We start from the raw sequence: 22,258 nt of genomic DNA, 5'->3' as shown, positions 1-22,258 counted from the left end.
ATTCATTGCCCACTTCAAAGGCCAAAATAGTGTGTGCAGATGCCTGTGTAAGAATGAGTGTTTAAAAAAAAAATGTTTTTTTAATTGAGAGAGACAGAATGAGAGTGAAAGCGGGGAAGAAGGGCAGAGGGAGAGGGAGAGAGAGAATCCCAAGCAGGCTCCATGCTGAGCATGGAGTCCAACATAGGGCTTGATCTCACAACCATGGGATAACGACCTGAGCCGAAATCAAGAGCTCGAACTGACTGAGCCATCCAGCCGCCCCAAGAGTGAATGTGTTTTAAAAGTTTGGTACAAAGTGGAAGAAGAAAACAGATGGCAAGACACTGATACCATTATTCTGGATTTCTCTGAAATGCCCCCTCAAAGCAATGACAGATTTCAGCACCTGCTCATCACAAAGTCACAGATGAGTTTTCTCTTCTCATTAAATCCTCATTCTTGCAGCCAGTCTTAACAGCTCGTGGAAGACTAAATTCCTATTCAGATTGAAATGAATGTATCATGTTTTTCCTATTTGTCCGGACAGAGTCACTTATATGTGCTTCCAAAATAAACTTTTTTTTTTTTAATGAAGTAACTTTTTTACTCTCTCCCACTAAACCCTTTTCCCTGGAATAAAAAGAGAAAGAAGGAAAAGTGTAAGAATTAGAATTGGAACTTTTATAAGGCTTAGCTCTGATAGTGTACTGTAAGCCTTGCAATAAAAGGGAGCTTAAAATTTGGAAGTCATTACAAGAAAGCAATATTGCAAAGTGCGAAGAACCCGGAATCGCGGGCTAGACACGTACCACTGTGAGGTGACTATTTTTACATGAAACCATCCAGGATAAAGTTGTAAATGAACTTAGGTCTTTATACAAATCTGTATAGGAATGCTTCAGACTCTAATGTTCTCTACAGACTACTCCACACCAAATACACAGTGAGCAGATTCCTGGAAACAGAGGACAAAGTGAAAAAAAAAAAAAGGTGGTGCAGCTGTGTATGGGTGAGGCTATGGATTGATTACGCTGGAAATTACGTAGAACTGACAACTGTGACAGGTCCAGCCCACCATGCATCTTTGGGGGCAGAAACATTTTCTCTGATTTCTCGTATCTTTAAATTCAAGAATGTGAAAGAGGTATTTGTAATAATGAAGTAAAGCAGGGATTCTCAAATAGCATCTTTACCAAGGATCTGGGTGGAATCTCCTGTTGGCTTGGACCTGAAAGATCAGACTGTAGCATTGTAAATGTCAATGTTTCAATGAGTGGGGGCTGACACTGGAGGTGCATTTGGAAGTGAAAAGCACGCTGACGGGATTTAGCAACCGTGCCTGAAAGGACTCCAGTCTCAGTAAAGGTGCTTTGGCTTCACGTTGCTTCAAGCCTTTCAGGCAATCCTGGAGCCCTTTCTTCCGAAGAAGGCAAAGAAAGTTAAGGTTGCCCTGACCAACTGCATCATATAGAACAGGACAGTGGCTAATACCCTGTGCCCCTGAGGACCTAACTAAATCAAGAAACTCATTTTGAAAAAATAGAAATAAAGTTGTCATTACATTAAGAAGAAAGAAAAAGAGCTTGGAATCCTGAGTCACAAAGCCTTGTGCTCCACTGCCATGGTTAGAAGCAGCAAGCAATCTGGGGAGGTGCTTTGCAAAGTACTACTGTTTCATGATGGCTCAGGAATGCTCCTGAGCCCTCCCCAACTTCCGTTGTCTTTCCCACAGGACATCAGGTGGATGCTTTCATCTCTTGGTTCTAAGTGAACCTCAGACTGTGCCCTAACCCCTGCAGTTCTCCCCCCAGGACTGAGAGACTTGCACCTCTAGGCAAGTGTGTCTTTGCTCAGCTTCCCCCTGTCTGGTCATGCTCATTCTTCACAACTCCTAACCATGGATGAACAACTGACTGCTCCCATCATGCTCTCATAATACCCTGTGCAGATTTCTAGCATCATCTCTCTCTGGTAGACCATACACTCCTATTTGACAGGAACCACACCTTACTTCTCTTTCTAGCCCCAGCCTGTCCCATGGTGCCTGACCAAGAGTGGGACCTTGATAAAGTTGACTGCACAGATGAATATGTAATGAGTTGCTATCAATATATGGGGCATTTTTCAATATAAAGGTATTTTTAATTTTCTGTTTTTCTCTTTCATTTATAGGTTCAAAGTTTGAAGACCTGTACATGCAAGAATGCCACAGCTGAACCACAACACACAGAAGGCTGGCATAAATGCATGCTAGCCTGGCCAACACTGTGTCCTATTCGTTTTACGGGCATCTTTTAATTTGCATTCCTCTAAAGAGAGCTTGAAACTGGGACTTGTATGTAGCTTATTTGGGAGGTGAATCCAGGAAGCAAGAGTGAAGGGCAGGAAAACCGAGGCAAGGAAGGAAGGTTAAGACCAGAAAGGCTGTGTTACTGAGCTGGTTTTCTTACTGGGGACCCTTGTAGAACGCATCCCAGATTTCTGTCTCCAAAGCACAGGAGTCTGGGGATTTATCTACAGACTCTCATTCCCCATTATTTGAGGAGTACCTCCCGAGCACTAACTACCCCCCTCCAAACTTTCCAACTATCCTGAGTTTAGGTTGTGCAAGCTCTTGTGGTTTAGGGGAAAGTCCTGAGGCGCCAAGGCAGGGAACAGTTTAGGTGGGGTGTTGACTGCGCAGGAGCTATCCATCCCAGCTGCAGCTGAAATGGAAGGTAGGCCAGGCACACATTTAAGTATAAAGGAACTAAATAAGGTCTTGCATCATCTTTTCCAGGACTATGCAGCTAAATAAATAACTTGATTCCAAAACACAATCCATTAATCCATAAAAAGAAAGTGCTTCATGGGATGATGTGGATGTCCTAGCTAGACCTTGGGGATAGAGTTCCCAGGGGACCAGGTGACATTGCTATCTGAGATTTATACATCTCATTCAGGCTCCCAACCAGCCCTGATTCCCACCCTCTACCTTCCCTTCCATCCCCCACCATTCACAGGACAAACAAAGGGTTGAGAATTGCCATACATCTTTTCTCACGTGCTATGATTTCTTTTCACCATGTAAATTGGTCTTGGTGGTCATTTTATAAAAACAAGTGAAGGCAACAGCAAAGAGGAGAGAAGGGACTTGCTGATCTGAATAAGTTCAAGCATTTACAGATGGCTTCTTCCCCTCTCCTCTCTGGGGCTCTGATAATTGATTAGGAGGAATTCCTATCCACCTTCCATGGTGGGGGAGTCTACTACAAATGACAGCAAACTTCTACTACTTAGCTTTCTCCAAGTATATTTGATAAAGCTTCTTGTATTCATTATCACTGGAATTTTCTATGCCGATGGGAAAAAGGAGAGACGAACTGCAGAGTTTTTGTTATTTTTTACCTGAACTTCTGTACTACACTGTTCTTTACTCGGTAGAGATGACGTCACGCACCCGCCCCACCCCTCCTCTATGCACGTGCACCCTCCATGGATGCACCCCATCTGCTCTGCTCCCACCACGCAGAACAACTGTCAATAAATTTGGCCCTTTGTTTCTTGCAATCAGTCTCACTTTTCCAACATGCGCCTTTTAGCTTCATACTGGCCCAGAATTTTGAGATACACAGATGTCATGGCAGTGAGATGAGGAAAAGGGACATAAAATCAGAAATCAAGGCTAGCTTCTAAAGAAAGGTCTTTTATGGAGGAGCAGAGAGGATGTTTAGGGCTGTGAAAATATTCTGTATGACACCATAATGGTGAATACATTTGTCCAAGTTCATGGGACGCACAACAGCAAGAGTGAACTCTGATATAAACTAGGGACTCTGGGGGATGATGGGTCAGTGGGGGTTCATCAGTGGCAACAAATGTTACCACCACGGAGGGGAATGTTGATAACGGGGCGGGGGTGGGGGGGGAAGGGGAATGCTGTGCATGTGTTGGGGCAGAGGGCATATGAGACATCTCTGAACTTTCCCCTCAATTTTTCTGTGAAGCAAAAACTGCCCTAAAAAATAAAGTCAATTTTTAAAAATTAATAGAGGGAAAAAGAGGAGGAGAAGGAATAGGAAGGAAAGGGACACAAAATATACATCAAGAGACTGAGTGAAATCAGAAAACACCAAGAGACACGTGCCTGAAATACAGTATCTATCAGATGTCATAGGGCAATGTTTTGAAAGTGCAGGTAAGATCTCAAATAAGAAAGATAAGAAAAGATATAAATCTAGTCTGGCTTCAGGGATGTGTGACCCACACAGCCACCCTGAGCCCCAGAAGAGCCCTGTGCTTAGTTTAATGCTCTGCTATCATCTTGGAACTCTTCATAAGTTTTAAACAAAGGCCCCATATTTTCATTTCACGCCAGACAAATTATGTATCCGGTCCTGAGTAAAAGAATAGGAAATGTGAAATAAGATTGTTCCCTTGCAGGCTAAAGCCGAACAAGAAAAGTATTTGCAGAGGTATTCCCAAAGCACTCACTCCCTGCTTCTCACTAATTCATGTGAAGTGGTCTCTTTCGGTTTGAAGATGCTCGGAATTTCAGATTTCCATGTGCCTTGTCACATGCATCCAGTGAACTGACAGGTGGGGTAGATTAGCCCTGAAAATAGGAAATCTCATGGATGAAGTCCTAAATGCATGATATTCTAAACCCCCTCCCTGGTTTCCTTATTCGCAGAAGTGAGGAAATCATACCTCAAAAAATAACCACTGACCATGCTTCAACGTAAGATTCACTTATACAAAGCCTAACTTCACTATGAAGAAAATGCGTGGAGAGTCTCCCATAGTGCAGCCTGACTAGAAATCGACTTTCCTAAGAGAGGGCAGAAGAAGCAACAAAAAGGTCTCCCAGTGGTCCCCAAGGACAACTGTGGAAATGGCTGTCGCCAGTCATCCAATTCTTGACTCTGAGCCTTGGCTCGTATCAGTCATCAAACTTCCTCTCCTTAAATAGAGCCACTACAAATGTCACCACCAGCTTTCCTAGGACAAAATCAGGGATTTGGCGTCAGAACCTCAGCTGCCAAAATAAAAACCCTCTAAATTACTTTCAGTTCCTTCCTTCCATGACCTCTGTTCACTGTTTACCGCTGTGATGGTTGTTCAAGCCTTGCTCTCGATCCTGCAGGAGCTGGCCCTAGTGGCTTTTTAGCTTGACAGCTGTAAAATATTAATGCATACCTTCTTCTTTCTTTTAGGGCTACAGAAAAATACTCAATGTTCCCTGGGTCATTCTCCAAAAACCTGGTGGATAGAGCTCCAGATATATACAAACAACCTTAAACAGTTTTGCAAGCTATAGTAGGTTTTCCTTCACAAAATCTGCTAAGAGAATCCATTTATTATCTAGAAGTTTAAATATTGGCTTTGACCTGAATTTTACAAAATGTCAATCCATATTTAAAAATTTTTATTGCTGACTGACACTAAAAAGTAATAAGCTAGACATAATCACAGATGCACTGGTTAGCCTGAATATATGTATACATATAGATTTGATTAAAACTCATGCTTGTGCATAGACATGTCCTCTTACGAAACCTTGTTCCATCAGTGAAAATTGCAAGTTGAAATGACCTCCATGGGAGAAGAGGCACTTGTTATTTGGATGCAATCCTAATTACAAAGTAGCTTGATGAATAGAGACCAAATACTGCCCATGTTTATAGCAACAGGATATAATTTGGTCTCTCAACAATTGAAATCTGTTTGTAAGCAAACAAGACCTCTTTACTGACATTATTACCATGCATAAGTATTATTGCCAAAACCTTAACAATGGAAATCCAGCAAAAAATGGATTTCTTTCGTTATGAAACATGCCCCCAAAGATGTTAAAAGCCCATTAACTTAAAAGTGGACAGTGCCATGTGATCTCTTCAAGGAAAAAAAATCAGTGCCACAACTCTTACAACTTTATAAATATTAAAAAACAGATTTTAGTTTGTGAGTTTTCATTCAAATACATCTTTGACATGACAAATATGATTTTACTGGTATTTAAAATTAGGTCCAAACTATCAATCTCAGAAATTGTTTGTCAGCACGCACTCTTTCCTTTCCTTTTCTCCTCTTCTTTCCCTCAAGGAAGGGGTGCCTAGGAAGTCAATTAAAGTTCATCCTTATCACCCCATAAGTGGTTTCCAGCCTCAGGAAGATGGACGACTGGGCTCTTCGCCAGATCAAATTCCCCCCATTAGGCACTTGGAGAGTATGAAGCATCCAGCAGTTAACTGGCTCTAGCAACATGAAATCACCATTACTCAGACACATGAGGGAAACTCTTTAAAAAGGCTGCTTTCCATTTTGAATTCGACCTTTCATAGAAGAGAAGAAAAATATTAAGTTGGTCATAGCAAGCCAGGTCATAAAGCTGCTATTGCAAAGGCCATGGTGGGTTCAGAACAAGTTTTCAACACTTACATATAAAGGTAGAAACAATATCAGGAAATCAGAATCACCCTTATTTACCAAAGGTAAAAACTGAGGGAGGTAGAAAATCAACTTATTTGTCTGCAAATGAAAGATGGAGCTAATACTAAAAGTCTCCGATCTACTTCCTGCCCACCAACAAATTCCCTGCTTCCTTCACCATGGAAATAAGTACTAATGATTTCACTAAGCAGTTAACTCTCAATTAACACACTGTCTAGTCAACCCCCCCATAGGGTCTCTGTGAGGTGGTGCTGCTCAGTCAGCTTGGGCAAGTCCCTTCCTTTTTTTTTTTTTCCCATCTGTAAGGGCAGGAAGGGGAAAAGTAGAAAAAAACAGTTCTTTTTTTTTTTAATGTTTATTTATTTTTGAGAGAGAGAGAGAGAGAGAGAGAGAGAGAGAGAACGAGTGGGGGAGGGGCAGAGAGCAAGAGAGGGAGACACAGAATTTGAAGCAGGCTCCAGACTTTGAGCTGTCAGTTCAGGGCTCAAACCCATGGACTATGAGATCATGACCTGAGCCAAAGTCGGACATTTAACCAACTAAGGCACTCCCCAAAACAATTCTTAAACACTTTAAAGTTAAAAATTCTTTAATTCCTCCGACTGTTCTGTGTGTCTCTGATTAACACCATACCTTTCCTGTGCACTGGTTAATAGCAGGCAACCTTCTGATATTAATCAGCCACTTCTCAGTATCTATTTGTTGCTAAGCACCTGGGGATACACTGAATAAAGATACAGAACCTGATCCTCTACAGCTTATACTCTAGTAGGAGATAAAGAAAAAACTAGAAATTATGATACAAATAGCAATGATAAGTACTCCTGATACACATCTGTACAAAGTGCTATGGGAACTCAGAAAAGAAAAAAATGCATTTGGGGGAATACAGAAGTTTTACGAAGGAGATGAAAACCAAGCAGGGAATTGATAGCTTGCATGAGTTTTCTAAGCAGGAAAAAGGAGGCTGCTTTTCCAGACAGAGGGCACAGTCTGTGCAAAGGCTCAGAGACACAACAAAGTTTGACAAGCACAGGAAATGGTGAGAGCAGATGGTCATGGTCTGCATAAGGAGTTTCCTAAAGCAAGGAACAGCAAATTTTCTTCTGTGAAGGGGCAGCAAGTAAATACAGGAGGCTTTACAAGCCATACAGTTTCAGTCACAACCACTCACTTCTGCCATTATACCTAAAAGCAGCCATAGATAATATGTGAGTAAATGAGTGCAGATGTGTTCCAACAGAACTTTATTTACAAAAACAAGCAGCAGTCTCAATGTGGCCTACAGGCCTTGGTTTTACATCCTCTATCCTAGAACATCAGGAGATAAGATTATAAAGGAAAGTTCATAAACCAGATTCAAGAAGTCTCTCTAGGCATCACAGAGATGCTTGGGGGAAATACTACCTTTTATTTTTTTAAGAAAAGGGTGAGATGATAACATTTGTATGTGAAAAATGATAACAGCAGCATGGAACATGTACGTTTTTGCACCCAGTATCATTAAAATAAAAGCTATGGTATTTCTTTACTTCATTATACACTGATATTCTAAAATTAAATCTAGCTAGAGCATGCTTTCCCAAGAAAACTTAGGAGTGGGATTCTTTTCAACCAAGTAAGCATCTGGAAAACACTTTATATAGTATACATCATGCCCCACTTGGTCTGAAACACCTGGCAAGAAAGAAAGAAAGAAAGAAAGAAAGAAAGAAAGAAAGAAGAAAGAAAGAAGAAAGAAAGAAAGAAAGAAAGAAAGAAAGAAAGAAAGAAAGAAAGAAGAAAGAAAGAAAGAAAGAAAGAAAAGGGAAATAATATCTTTACCTCTTTAGTAAAAAGCATTGCCTATAAAACTAGTAGACATCACAATGGAGACAGGAATCTGACTTCTGTCTGATAAAGGGCTACAAGGTTGTACTACATAATCATCTGTAGGTCTGGAAATGTTTCACCTGCTATGAGTAGCATTGCCGCATGCACAAGCAGAATTAACAAAAGAAGGGGGAAACAGTAAGGAAGGAAAAAAGGCAACATTCATAGAAACTTTATTTCAAGTCACATAGTAAAAAAAAAAAAAAAAAATTATTTATGGCTGGTTCATGTCAGGGACTGTGTCGAGTGCCAGGTCACAAAAGTGAGCAAGAGACTTCACTCTCAGAGTTCATAGCCTGGAGGAGGCATTGGTAAACATTTTTGCAAAGGTCTACATGGCAAATACTTGAGAATGTTGCTGATCAGTAGGGTCTCTGCTGCAAATGTTCAACTTTCTGATTGTAGCCCCAAAGCACCCATACGTAACAGGAAAACAAATGGGTGTGGCTGTGTTCCAAAATTGGTTGCAGATCCCTAGCCTAGAGAAAGAAAGACATTAAATACATCATTGAAAATAAGTCACATCATTGCAAATATGCAAAGCTCTTGAAGGAGAAGCACAGTCTAGAACACATGTTGGAGAGACTGGACTAGGCTGGAAAGGTCCAAGAAGGTTCCTGTGAAGCTGAGGATGTGAAGGAGTGGGTAAATAAGACAGTGGGAAAGAACAGCCCAGACAGAGGAACAGCAGTGCAAGGAAGCAGAGATGAGGTCGGGGTTGGGGGGACAGAGGTAGAGATGAGAAACGAAGAGTAGCCCCCCGTAGAAGCATCTGGAAAACACTTCACATCATACATCTCAGATGTAGCTGGAGTGAAGAAGCAGCCAGGCCACTCAAGGGCGCTAAGCTGCAACAGCTACCTTAGATTCTATTCTGAGGCAAGAGAAAACCATTTAAGGTTTGGAACTCAGGCAGAACTTGATCGATTTGCATTTCTAACAGATTTAGAGGTGCTGGTGGCAAGAGGCTGGAAACCAGGACTGGTATGCCACGAAAAAATTGTATCTTACATTGGCTTCCACTGAGACAGACCCTGAGACAAGGTCTTGGGTTCAGAGAGTGTATTCGGGGGGTGATCTCAGGAAGCACATGTAAGAAAGTGGGGAAAGTGAGGCAGGGAAGAGAGAAAAGCCAATAATGGGAATAATGGGCATATTAATGAGTGGATTACTGCTGCGGGGAACTGGGGTTCCGTCTCACTGGGGACCCACTGAAGAAGTGAGTAGAACAAACCTCAACAAGGTCTTGGGGAGGGATGAGGAAGCTGGGGCATTTATCCACCAACCCTCACCCCTTATCTGTTGAATGCTACCCCAGAGGCATCAAATCCTTGATAATTTTTGGTTAGTTTGTTGGCTATGATGATCCCTCAACAGACAAAAGCAGAGAGACACAGATGCTCGAGGTAGGAAGACGCCCAAGGGCAGATGTCCACTGCTGCTGCAGATGAATTCAGAAATAGGCCAAAGTATATGGAATTGGGCAACAACAGGGTTTGCTACAAATTACTGCTCAGTTTCACTAGAAAGTAGGTAAAGCAAGAAAAATGCAAATGATTTTCAAATTCCATCAACATTTCCTAAATAAATTTCTCAGTTTTTATCAAAAACTGAAGCCTGCTAAGCTGATGTATGTTGCATGTGTATTTTAGCGGATAAAACTGATGGCACATCATGGGGACCATATTCAAAATATTTAACAAATGGAACAGCAAAGGCACTGACCATTCCGAATGGGCCGTGATCCCTTGCAAATTCTTTCGGGGCCTTTAGGTGTGGACCCACTGAACACCACTGCTGCCATATTTTCTAAAAATGCTCCCAGAGTAAGGTAGGAATGGAACAGGGAAAGCTCAAATGCAAATGTAGAGTTTTTATGTAAGAGGGAATTGATTTTGGATCTGCAGCTAGGTAAAGCTTGAAAAAGAAAGTGCGGCCTGACCCAGTGGCATGAGGAAGCCAGAGGGATCTTGGATGAGTTCCTTCAAGAAAAAGCCTGTCTTCTGGGCAAACTCAGCATTGACATTACAAACATGAATCCAAGACAGGAATTCCAATGCATGAACACTATCTACTGACTGCAAACACAGGTTTTCTAACCAATCTGCCTCCCTGCTGCAAATGGGGAATACAAGTGCTAGTTATCCAAATTACAGTCCAAGGTCAACGTGAGATTAAGGTCTTGTATCTGAAGGTAAAATATTTCAAACCATTTTCGTGGCTTCCAACTTGGAGACACTGTTATCGTAGTGGCCTCCCAGCAAGGAACGGCTTTATACATTTTAACAGCTCACTGCTGGCTCCCTGGTCCTGGGGTGGAGTTACATGGGTAGAGTAGAATTTAAACACTGTGATCACAGGTCACTGTTGTAACAAAATTGCTGTGGTGGCAGTTTAGTTGCTAGAAGAAGCCTGATCGATGAAGACAAAAATTGGTCTGGTACCAGCTGTTGTCCCAACACCACGCGTCCAATTATTTTGCTGACTGTATATATCACTCCCCTCCTCTACTCAAAACTGACTCTTACACATGGCTTGTTCTTTTCACTCACCTCAATACAAGTTAAGGAAGGACTGGACACTCTGGCCTTCTTCCATACCATATTTTGCATCTCATTTTCATGCTGCCTGAAGTTAGATTTGGGTTGGGCTTTCTCTGGTCCTAACAACCACGTGAGCATTGATTCTGTGGCTGAAGTCCTCCCTTAGATACCGCTAACTGCAGCAGGCTTCTAACCAAACCCACCTTTTCTAAAGACATCTTCTAGGAGAGTGAAAACATCTGGGTAAAAACTTCACCAGGTATTTACCCAGCAGACTTCTTCTTAATGACAGGCCCTATTTTCCTTCTTCTGATGTATGTCTGACCAAGGAGCTGATCTTTCTTTTCACAGTCTTCCTCCATCTCTGATTTGAATGTTTTTTACCTTTTAGCAGAACAGGCGTGGCCTCAGGGTCCTTGAGGTTGGGGTAGCTTCTTTTTACAGATAAAACTCACTGCTTTAAAACAAACCTAGTCCTGATGTCTCCCCATGTGCTAGGTCATCTGCTTCCCTGCCCCTCTCCATCCTTCCAAATCAGTGGACAATCAAAAGGCAAGTTTAAAATTTAATGATGTAACATGAGGAAGCACAATAATTTGACCTGAAGCAACTGAATGTAGGAAAATGGCCCTAATGCTCCAAGAAGACAGCCCTTCAGAATTCCTGGATCTAGCGTCTGGCTTCCTAACAGTGGTGCTGCATCTCACTTAAACTTTATTCAGCTTTAGAATATAGATATAACAGATATTATCCTATCCTCACATTTGTCGATGGAGAAACAGAGTCTCTGAGATGAAGTGACTCACACAGTTAAGAACTGCAGGACCAACGTATAAATGCAGGTCTTGAGATTCTGAATTCCATATGCTTCTCTCATAACACATGGCCTCCACCCTTCTCCTCCTCCGGTAGCTTCACAAGGTACTTTTTGAAATTCTTTGTGGCTTAAATTAGGTCTCCTTGTCTTTCAGATAACATGAATTTTTGTCCTAGTCATCTCTCTAAAGTTCCTGCACTCTGTTAAGCAACAGAGTAAAACATGCCGTAAGTGGGGCCCATTAACTGAATAATAAAGGCAAAACTGGGCCCATTCTGAAGGCAACCATGGGGTTAGCTACCCACAGAGAACATGGGACTCCAAAGAGGAATTCATTCCAGGTGGATACCCACAGAGGTTTAAAGAGATTAGGAAATGAATATGAGACAGAGAGAGATAGCAAAATAAATTCAAAATTGAGAAAAAGAACATTAGTTAAATAATCTCAAAGCACTTCATACTGTGCACACCGGGACAGAAGATTAGCCCAGAAATAAACTTAATAAATTTAATTTGAGAAATTTAATATAAGTTTACAAAAAATTACCAGATCTACTTATCAACGGCTCCTTATTAAAATCTATGAACACACCACATACGTATTTTAACACTTTCCCATCTGTATGTACAAAAGAGCTTACGGGCAAAATCCATGAGAAAAAGGGATTTCTCCGGCTCGTCTCAGCTTACTGAACACCACAGGGTGGCATTTTCATTACCCATTCCCCCACCTTCCTCCATCATCCACCAGACAGGAGCTTCACAATGGTTTCATAAAATGTTTTAAATGAAGGTACTTCATTTAAAGGCCACTGATGAATTTCTCCGATAAGGCATGCATAGTATTCTCTCTCCATGCAGATCCATGGAAATACATAAAAAACCCTGCAAACATGTTGGACTACCACTAATGCTAATAATACAATTTTCGCATTTTGCAGTAACCAAGTATATGTTAACATAAGAGAAAGTACTATCTCATTTAAGCCCTACTGACAAGGGAGATTCTGTCTTATTGTCCTTGTTAGAAAAGAAATCAAGTGCTGATCTAGGACTTGCACCCGGGAGCACAGGCTGCTTCCTTCTGTTTAGAGGAAGTGCTAAGAGCCCCAGCCCAAGGGCATTATGTTGAATTCCAGTTAAAACTGTAGGACAGAAAATAGAACAATAACTTTTTCGTGTCTGGCAAGACTTCATCTGTCATAAATATACGGAATATTGATGACAAATAGGAGATAACCGATTTGGAAACTGCAAAAATCACTCACTTTTGTCATGAGAGAGCTCATTAAGAGCCTCATCAAGTCACTCTTATTTATATATAATTAAAATATGCTTTGATTCCCCAGAGTACAGCATATTAGAAAAGAAAATTCTAACGGTGAGAGAAGGTACTAAAAGTAGGCCGTTGAGAGCTGACCATTGAGGAAGGTCAGACAGAAGAACTCAAAAAGCAGAGCAGAAAAGCCTGCCAACCATACACGTACCTACAAGCTGGGGCACTTATTCCTGCGTTAGGCACGGGATAATAATGATTGCTTATGATAACGTTCCGGAGTTAAAGATTAGGATGTTCATTATACTGTTTTGGGAAGTAGAAGCCATTTTTAAAAGCTATATCTCTAAATTAGTTAAATAAGAAACACTATGGTATATAAAGGGTTTTCAGAAAACTTGACCAACTAGAATGATTCCCATCTTAAAGGTTCTGAATAATAACAACGGCTAAGAATGAACAATGAAATGAACTTGTCTGTGTGTCCTGCTGTTAAAGCTTTGCATTAATTGTCTCACTGAATCCTAACCACCAGACCAGGAGGTAGATAATTTTGGTATCTGTAGGTTACAAATGAGGAAACTGAGGAAGAGGGAGGTTAAGGAACTTGCTCAAGTCATCAGCTAGTGAGTAGAAGTGCCAGGATTTGAACATAGGCTGTTTGTTCCAAAGTCAAAACACTGGATTTAGCCGTACCCGTTTTTAACGGTTGCGTTTCTAGGCCTTTCCCTAATATCCAACCATAGGAAAACCCCAGTTCTCAAAAGCGCATTTATAAATCAATTGTTTGAAGTTCAGACCTTACATCATTCATACAACAGTCATTTCTTGAGCATCAACTGTCAGGAGCTGTATTGGGTGCTAGAAATAGAGATGGACAAAACACGACTCCCGCCCCGAATGAACTAACAGATAAAAGGAAGACGGACATAGAAACAATTAACTACCATACAATGTGCATTTATGGGCGGTCACTCTCAGGTCAAGGAAGATGCGATGCCATGTCTGGTGGCTGGTAGCCTAGAGAAGCACTCTTTATAGTGCACAGGCTCTCATGAAAACTAAGAATAGCCCTGACCTCTGCACCTCCCTAAGCTACCCTGAGCTCTAAGTCCACCAAAGCTCTGGAGGCAGCAGGGAAGGGGTGTGGACAGTAGCACCTGAGTAACATGTTATGTTCACCCATCTTTAATGATGGACTCTCTGGTTCCAGTCAGCAAATGGGCATGAGATTCCCCCACTCTATTCAATCTGCAGGTAGGTGGCCGCCCTGGCCAGCTATGTACAATGCCTGGCTCATCTGCAGGCTGAGCAGGTATGTTTCCCGAAAAGTATGGAAAAAAACCTCTCTCCTGATCCATCATAAAAATAGACCAACCACTACCAAAACAAAAAAAGAAAAACTTCCATTACGCCCACCTTTGGTTTCCTGAACACTCTCTTTGGGAAGCAATTCAGTGTGCTCTTCCCAGAAAACTTAGCTGCAACTTTCCTATATTTATATATATATTTAATGAACTTCACAAATAATACATTCTCATTGTAAAAAAAAAGTTAAAAGATGGAAAGTCGCTATGTGCCCCAGCTGCGGTTTTGGTCCTTCTTGGAAATGGATGAAGTAGAAATAGGTGTCCCGCAGCTGCCACACACAGAATCCTTCTGGATCCAACCTCACACGGACACTAGAATGTCTTGATGTAAGGAAAAGATGAGAATGTGAATGGGCCCATCAGCAACCATTCATCCTCACTTTGGGCACAAGCAGGACAAAGAGAAAAGAAAATGACTGAGGGAAACTGGGAGGGAAGAACCTAGACAAAAATGATTGTGGGATCAGAGCCCGAGCGTCACCTCTCCATCTCTAGTTATGTGTCCCTGCCTCTCTAACCTTATGCTTTGTTTTTTCACACAAGGTGGGTGTGGAATTGATTCATTGCCAAGTGCAGATTCTAATGCAAAGAGCACCAACTTCAGTAATTTGTTTTAACAAATTCAAAGCCCAACTCCCACAGCCAATTTGCAATGCTGGCTGAGTCACGGAGGGGTCACAGACAAGGTTTCTCAGTCTATTTGCCTCTATTCTTAGGGATCTTCTTAGAGCAAGAGAACAAAAAATAATGAGGATCTATTCACACTGCAGGTTTTTAATATGTTTGGAATTAAACAGCACTATCTTCACAACAGTTAGTAGAGTCACTGCTCTCCCAAGACAGAAGGTCCTTCATACCTAATGCTCCCCAGGGTCTTAAGAACAGTCACAAAGAAAGAGATTCAGACCAGCCCTTGGCTAGGTGTATTCCAGGATGCAGGCAGCAAGGGCAGAGGGAGAGGTCTTTACTCTGAGAGGCACACCAAAGTGTGCAAGAGGGCTGGGTCTAATTGGTGTCATAGCCTGACAAGGTATAAAGAAAGCCTGGAAGAGGAAGGTTTGTCTGGAGTAGGGAGTGGCTTGTCATCTGGGTCTTGGACTGGACTTTAAACTCTTCTCTTTAAACTCAATGGCAGCAAGGAAATCTTTATAAATGAAGATTTATATCCTCGCTCTTGTACATATCTTCAGCTGTGTGACTGTTGAATTAGGAAAGAAAAGGTAGCAGCTGAAGGGCTAAGGAGGAAAGACCTGGAGCCACTCTGATATTTTCTAAAAAATACGGTCCCAGGACCGTATTTGTAACGAATGGAAGACAGTTGAGATGTCTTGGCTTCCAGAGTATTCTTTAACAAATTCTTTTAAATTTTAATTGTCATCTTAAATGTACATGTATGCATACACACAGTAGCATCCCTCTGAACCAAGGTTTCAGTAGGACACATGAGAATATTTCAAGACAAGATGAAAATAGGACGAATCTTAGAGTTCTTAGGAGTCTCCCAATGCCTAGTCGTGAATATCAGCCATTCCTCTTTTGTCTGACTATATTGAGGACAATCATGGACACGTTGTAGTCACTGTGGAAAAAATCATTGGACTTTGTATTCAATGATTTACACTCTGTCCTCTAAAGTAGCATCTCCAATTAAAGAGCCCCATTACCTTCCCCGAGCTGGTGGTGTATTATAACAATCAATTGCATTTGACTAATGCACCCAAGGAATGGGCATTCAATAAACGTGTTCCAGTCAGCCTGAACTGTTCATAGACAACGAGAGCCTAAGTGAGGTGGGGTTGGCAACACCGCTGCTGCTTGGGAAGCTGGAAAGAAAAGCAAGAATTTGCTCAGCTGTTCAGCCTCTCGGACAAGATTTCGAAAACATAATCTCTAACTCAAGGCAAAGAGAGGGCATGTTTGGTGACACAACAGCTTTTACTTTTTTTGTGCAGGACAGTATGACTGCAACAGAACCCCCATGAGTATTAAATCCTATACTATAAGAAATACACAACCAGGGCTTGGCAACTAGCAGACCATCCAGATGGCTTAAAAAGTTCCTTAACCTAAAAGTTGTAAATTGTAAAGACAGGCATAACAATGCTGCTGCGATTGCTCACCAGAAGCCAGTCAGTCATATATTTTCAGAAAGAATCCTAGCTTTGCCCATATATGCCTCTGAAGAGTTGTGTTAACTGGGACTAAAAGTACCAGTAAAAACCATTTAACAGTTAACATATACTTGGTAGAAACAATAAAGCTGAAACAAGGTGATAATCTATACATTAGAGAGGTATAGTTGATTCCAGGAGAGAAGGACTGTAGAAACTAAGTTACAATTTAGAAACTAAATACAGGTATTTGAATTACCCAGGTGTCTCAGAAATTGGATTTTAGATTTATGTGATTTTAGTTCTCACATCTTTTCATGTCACCTCAAAGGTAGGTGGTGTGTCATGAGAAGGATATGGGACCCAGCACCAGAAGGCTTGCTCCTGGGCTCTGCTTCTCTCCTGTTGTATGGCTCAAACAGGCTGATTAACTTCTCTAAGCTTCAGTTTCTTTATTTATAAAACCAGTAACAGGACCCTAACCAACTGCCGCCCGGCCTTCCTGACTGGGAGGATTAAAGAACCATGGAAGAGTAAATGGGAAAGTGCCTGGAATATACTACCTTCACAAGAAATGTTTTTTGGATCCGAAGGACTTACCCTCGTTTTAATATATATTTGCCTTGGATGATCATTTGCTTATCTCCATAATGCTACCATCTCAAAAAAAAGTTGCAACTCCCCTGTGGAATTTCCTTCAGTGCCAAGAGCAATTTGTTTCCTCTTTTTGTCAGAATGTATAATATCCCTTCAAATGAGGTCTAGGAAATGGGGACCTTATTTCCATTTTACAACTGAAAGCCTAGGCACAGAAGGGTTAAGTGATTTACTCAAGGATATAAAATGGGTCAGAAGCTGAGATAAATCATCTAGATTTTGTGCCTCACCCTCCACAACACTCCATCTAACCCTGGACTCTGGGAGGCATTTCTCCAAGTTCTTGAAAAGCAATGTCCTGTGATTGCCACATTTCACTTGAGTCAGCTCTCTCTCCGGCAGACGGCATGCCAATACCCATCAAAACACTCTGCTGAGAGCCTCCACACCTCAAAAATCAGGAAAAATGGAAGGCGAGTGAATTCATAAGTTTCCCTTTTGAGCGACATTCTGAAACTCGAATAAGAAAAGTCTTATTGATGTCTCTAATTCCTGCAAATTAGCAGAGTTTCAGATATGATACAGCCTGGTTTGATAATGATGGAACCTTATAGGGAGAAGTAACTGTCTCTTTTTTTCGCCTTAGAAGATATATGTGAGGGGCGCCTGGGTGGCTCAGTCGGTTAAGTGTCAGACTTCAGCTCAGGTCATGATCTCACCGCTTGTGAGTTCGAGCCCTGTGTCAGACTCTGTGCTGACAGCTCAGAGCTTGGAGCCTGCTTCGGATTTTCTCTCTCTCTCTCTCTCTCTCTCTCTCTCTCTCTGTCCCTCCCCCACTCGTGCTCTCTCTCTAAAATAAATACACATTAAAAAATTTTTTAAAAAGAAAATATATGTGGCTTTTTATGAATTAAAAGCAGTGGGCCATTGGCCAAGCCACATTTAGGTAAGTTATCTGAATCCCAAGGCTGGCAAGTGGCGTTTATTTTTCTTATTCTAATAGAAATAAATATACAAGTTTTATACCAAATTTTTAAATTGAACAAAAGGTGCTACAGCTCTTTTGAAAACATTTCAAAGGTTTTGATCAAAACCTAAATATTCCCAAGCTGCTCATCCAAATAGCATAATCCTTAATAGACATTCAGTGTGATGGCTTTACACAGGATTTTTATAGACTTAAATATCAACTTATAGATAGGATAAAATCATAAAATCATTTTAGGAATAAAAAACAGGCAAAAGATAAATAACCTCACCGGCTATATCCATGCGTATAAAAGCAGAATGCTGGTGATATTCCTGGTCACTCTAAGACATTCCACAGCAACTGAAATGAGCCATTACCATCTAGAATTAATTATATGGGGTTCAGAACTTTGTAACTGAAGCCATAGCCCCATCTGAGAGCTCGTCTCCAAGGTTGTGGCTGCTCAAAAACAGGAATAGGAAAACAAATCCTGACATAAACCGATACAGGCCACAGCTGCTTAAGGGGGATAAAAAGCTTAAAGACTGAGCTGGCATTTTTTTTCCCTCTCCCATGAAGCTTTAAAGTCTCCACAAGTTTAACTGGACCCTAATTTCAAAAAAGATATTCTGGACAGCTTCTCAAAATTGGGAACTGGCTTGGTAATACATATACAAGATATAGATATAAGTACATCATGTGTAATACAGCATAGTGTACAGGGTCCTGATGTAAAATGCATTCCTACTTTGGGCTGCCATTCTAGGGGACACCATAGAAAAGGCTTAAAAAGCAGTGCAGCAGATACCCTCAATCCCTCTAATTGGTAAGCTCAGGCAAAAGCAGCCGTGACAGCATAGGGAGGCTAGGTGGGAAAGAAGTGGGAATAAGAGATGAGGAGGTGATTCCAGGGGAGTGCAGTACCCCCGGGGTACCAGAGTTTCCAGGATGGCTCCTAGTTTGAGCTGATCATTCCCTGGGAGCGAGGAGTTCACCTTCAGGGCGTCCCCAGCTATTAAACACCTATGATTTCCACTGCAATGTCTCCATGAAGGGTGTCAGAAATAGTATCTACAGCTCAGGTGAAAAGATATTTTATGGATTCTTTTCATATTTTATATTGTGTGAGCTCAGGCTTCCAGGCTTCAATTTAGATATTGGACATAATCCCTACCCTCTAGCTGTCTATATCAGACTGAACAGATAAACAAAAGAATCCCCATGCAAGAACAGAAATATAATGACATTAGGCTGAATATATGCAATTGCCACTTTTGCAGGCCCAAAGTGGTTGAATATTAGCAATTTTGTATGGCTCAACTTAGTAAAAGTCACCAGATGCAGTGAGGGATCAAATGGCTTAGTGACTGGGCTTACAACTTGAAGATTGAGTCGAGTTGTTCTGAACACACTCTCTAGTCCTATATACCCCACACAGTGACATGGGTGAAGATATCTAAATACCAGAGACCAATTTTCTGTGATTTTCAATACACAAAATCTAGCATTAACTCTTTTCAAGATGTTGGCCTTCCTTTGCTTTCTACTATTTTCCTCAAAATATACAGGTATAAAATTACCCATAGGGAAAGAACTTTTAAAATATATATATATTTTTAAATGTTTATTTTTGAGGGAGAGAGAGAGAGAACACGCATGAGCGGGGTTGATTTCCTATGATTTCCATAGGGGTTGGGGCAGAGGGAGGGGGACAAAGGATCTGAAGTGGGCTCCACGCTGACAGCAGAGAGCCTGATGTGGGCTCAAACTCACAAACCGAACCGTGAGATCATGACCCGAGCTGAAGTCAGATGCTGAATCGAATGAGCCACCCAGGTGCTCCAACAAAAAGATTTCTAATATTTTCATTGGGGAGGGTCAAAATAGCACATATTAGTTGTTTGTTTTTTAACTTGTTGCTATTCACGAGAACACAGTACATAAATGAATTTATCAAGGCTTCAGGCTTGTTTTTTTTTTTTCATAATAAACTTTCTATTTGAAAAGAATTTAATTGTTTATGAAGAGCTTTCCCGTTTTATCTCACTTAGGCTCCCTAAAAATCCATGAGCTAAGGATTAGTATTCACACTTTACAGAAAAGGAAATGAATCATTCTAGAGATTCTCATAGAGGAGAAGAAAGCCAGTTTTGTTTTTTAACTTAACCTTTGGCTTCCGAGTAAGTTTTTGGTTGGCTTCAGATTTGGTACCATAAACACTTACTAAGCACCTACCAGATGCCAGGCCCTTGACTGGCTGTTTTTCCTTGTGTTATTTTTCATTTTTTGGCAAACACTTTATTTAGCAGGAAGTCAAGCCTTTCTGAAGTGTGCAAAAACTTAGAAGTCAGGACATTCATCTGGGTCAAGAGTAGATATCTCTGCTTTTAGAAAAAAATTATCTGAAGAGCCCTTCTTCTTCACGTAGGCTACTTTAAGCCCTTTCAAGTGCCATTCACATTAAAGAATAAGTAACAAAGATGAGACCTAGGTTGTGTCACTTAAATGGCCTTGGGTAGTCTCAAGTTGAAGAAGTGTTCCTGGGACTTTAAAAACAAAGGACTCAAAACCTCCTATGATTTAGACAAAGAAAATTTTCCTTTTCCACATGAGCTATGGACAATATAAAGTGATGATACTAAGCTCCTGTGCTAATAAAAGTGCCTTTTGAAGAGGCTTTCTTGGGTGAACACTTTACCATTCTCATAAATCTGTCTTGCTCACCGCTCTACAGATTATGCCTAGAATAATGCCTGGTACACAATAAGAGTCCATGAATGAATGGAAACAAGCACACAGATAGCTTAAAGGGACACGGGGTAAAATGCCAGTCCCTCCAAGACTGAGGAACATCTCAAAGAACAAATATTATAGAACCTCTTCTCACTCCTGAAAGAATTTAGTTGGCTAATGCTATTAGCTGGGGAATGCAGTGTTTGTCATGTCTCAAAAATGACAAAATAAAATAAAATCTTGATTTTATGCTGTGAATGGTAGTTGATCAGGGGCAGTATAAGGTAGCCTCTGTCTTATTCCAACTTTGGACCAGCTCTCAACTGTTGTAGTCAAAATGGTTCTCCAGCCACCTATGCTCTGATTTCTGAACAAACATCAGGAGCTCCTGTGGAAGATCACCATTAGTTCTAAGGCAAAATGACATACGTGGATGATTGCAGCATTGTCTGGGTCTCTGGACGAACTGCCGTCCTCCCCAGAGGCCTAGAATGGCCTGAAAAACGTAGGACTCATTTTGCAAGGGAGAGACGAGTCGTCTGTCTTTGTAGCTCCACATGCCTCTCTGCTGCAGAATGAGCTGAGGACGCTGACAGATTTGCCCTGATGCTAGTATTTTGGGAAGACCACATCCACAGGTCTTTCCTTCTGCAGTGCTCCAAATGTGACTTAATATAAGCTTATACTTGTTCCAACACCGAATTTTAGAATTTAGTTGTCTTTTTAAAGAGTTTGAAGTCCTTCCTACATTCTCCTTTTAGATTAGGTAAAACTATAGGACTTCACTTAGTTATGATGAAGCTGGACCATAATTCTGTCCTCTAAATGAACAAAAATGTCAGCTTCAGACAAATAGCTGCCTGCAGTGTTCAGATCTCTGCACAAATTAATGCTTTAAGCAAGGTATGAGCACGGGACACCTGAGTGGTTCAGTCGGTTAAGGGTCAGACTATTGATTTTGGCTAAATTCATAATCTTACGGTTTGTGGGATCGAGTCCCGAGTCGGGCTCTGCGCTTACAGTGCAGAGCCTGCTTTTGATTCTCTCTTTCCCTATCTCTCTGCCCCTCCCCCACTCATGCTCACTCTTTCTCTCCCTCAAAATAAATACACATATCTATGTAAAAGAAAGTACGAGCACCACTGACAGGACAGAATTATACACTTAGCTCCTCGCTCCGCTCCAAGGCTCCTCCCACTCTGCGTGCCCCTCCCCACTTCTCTTTTTAAAACTTAGAATGAAAAAGTAGAGATGGTCTGTGTTATGTAAGAGCACGTTATTATGCAGTCCACTCTAATTCCACAAAATGAAATACAGGACTCATAGTTTCCAGAAGCACTGGGATGTCAAAACAAATTTAGAGTTCTCTGAGGATTGCAAATGAACCTTGAAGCAAAGGTCTGTCTTTCAGTTGAGCATTATCATTAAGGATATGAGTTGTGTGAATAATATTGATCAAAAAACATTTAATTCATGTTTTTGTTATTTCAGATATTGATTACTGGGATGCCCGTTTTGTTAGGTGGCCCAATAACCTGCTCATTTGATTCCAATC

The 22,258-nt window shown here is 41.2% G+C and overlaps 1 protein-coding gene across 11 annotated transcripts in view; it reads right to left on the bottom strand.

The window, feature by feature from the left end:
• The window catches only part of RAPGEF4 (Rap guanine nucleotide exchange factor 4), a 291,293-nt gene that overhangs the window by 146,644 nt on the left and 122,391 nt on the right, over positions 1–22,258 (bottom strand). The window contains exon 1 of one of the 11 annotated variants that reach the window (XM_019838271.3): positions 18,260–18,427. The exons of the other annotated variants lie outside the window; for them this stretch is intronic. The gene's annotated coding sequence lies outside the window, so the exon portion shown is untranslated. Of the gene's footprint in view, positions 1–18,259; positions 18,428–22,258 lie in introns of those variants that run through there. 11 annotated transcript variants of the gene reach the window in all.

This window comes from Felis catus, chromosome C1 (genome assembly GCF_018350175.1).
Source record: "Felis catus isolate Fca126 chromosome C1, F.catus_Fca126_mat1.0, whole genome shotgun sequence".
NCBI classification, from domain to species: Eukaryota; Metazoa; Chordata; class Mammalia; order Carnivora; family Felidae; genus Felis; species Felis catus.
This window is presented reverse-complemented; position numbering and strand designations above follow the sequence as displayed.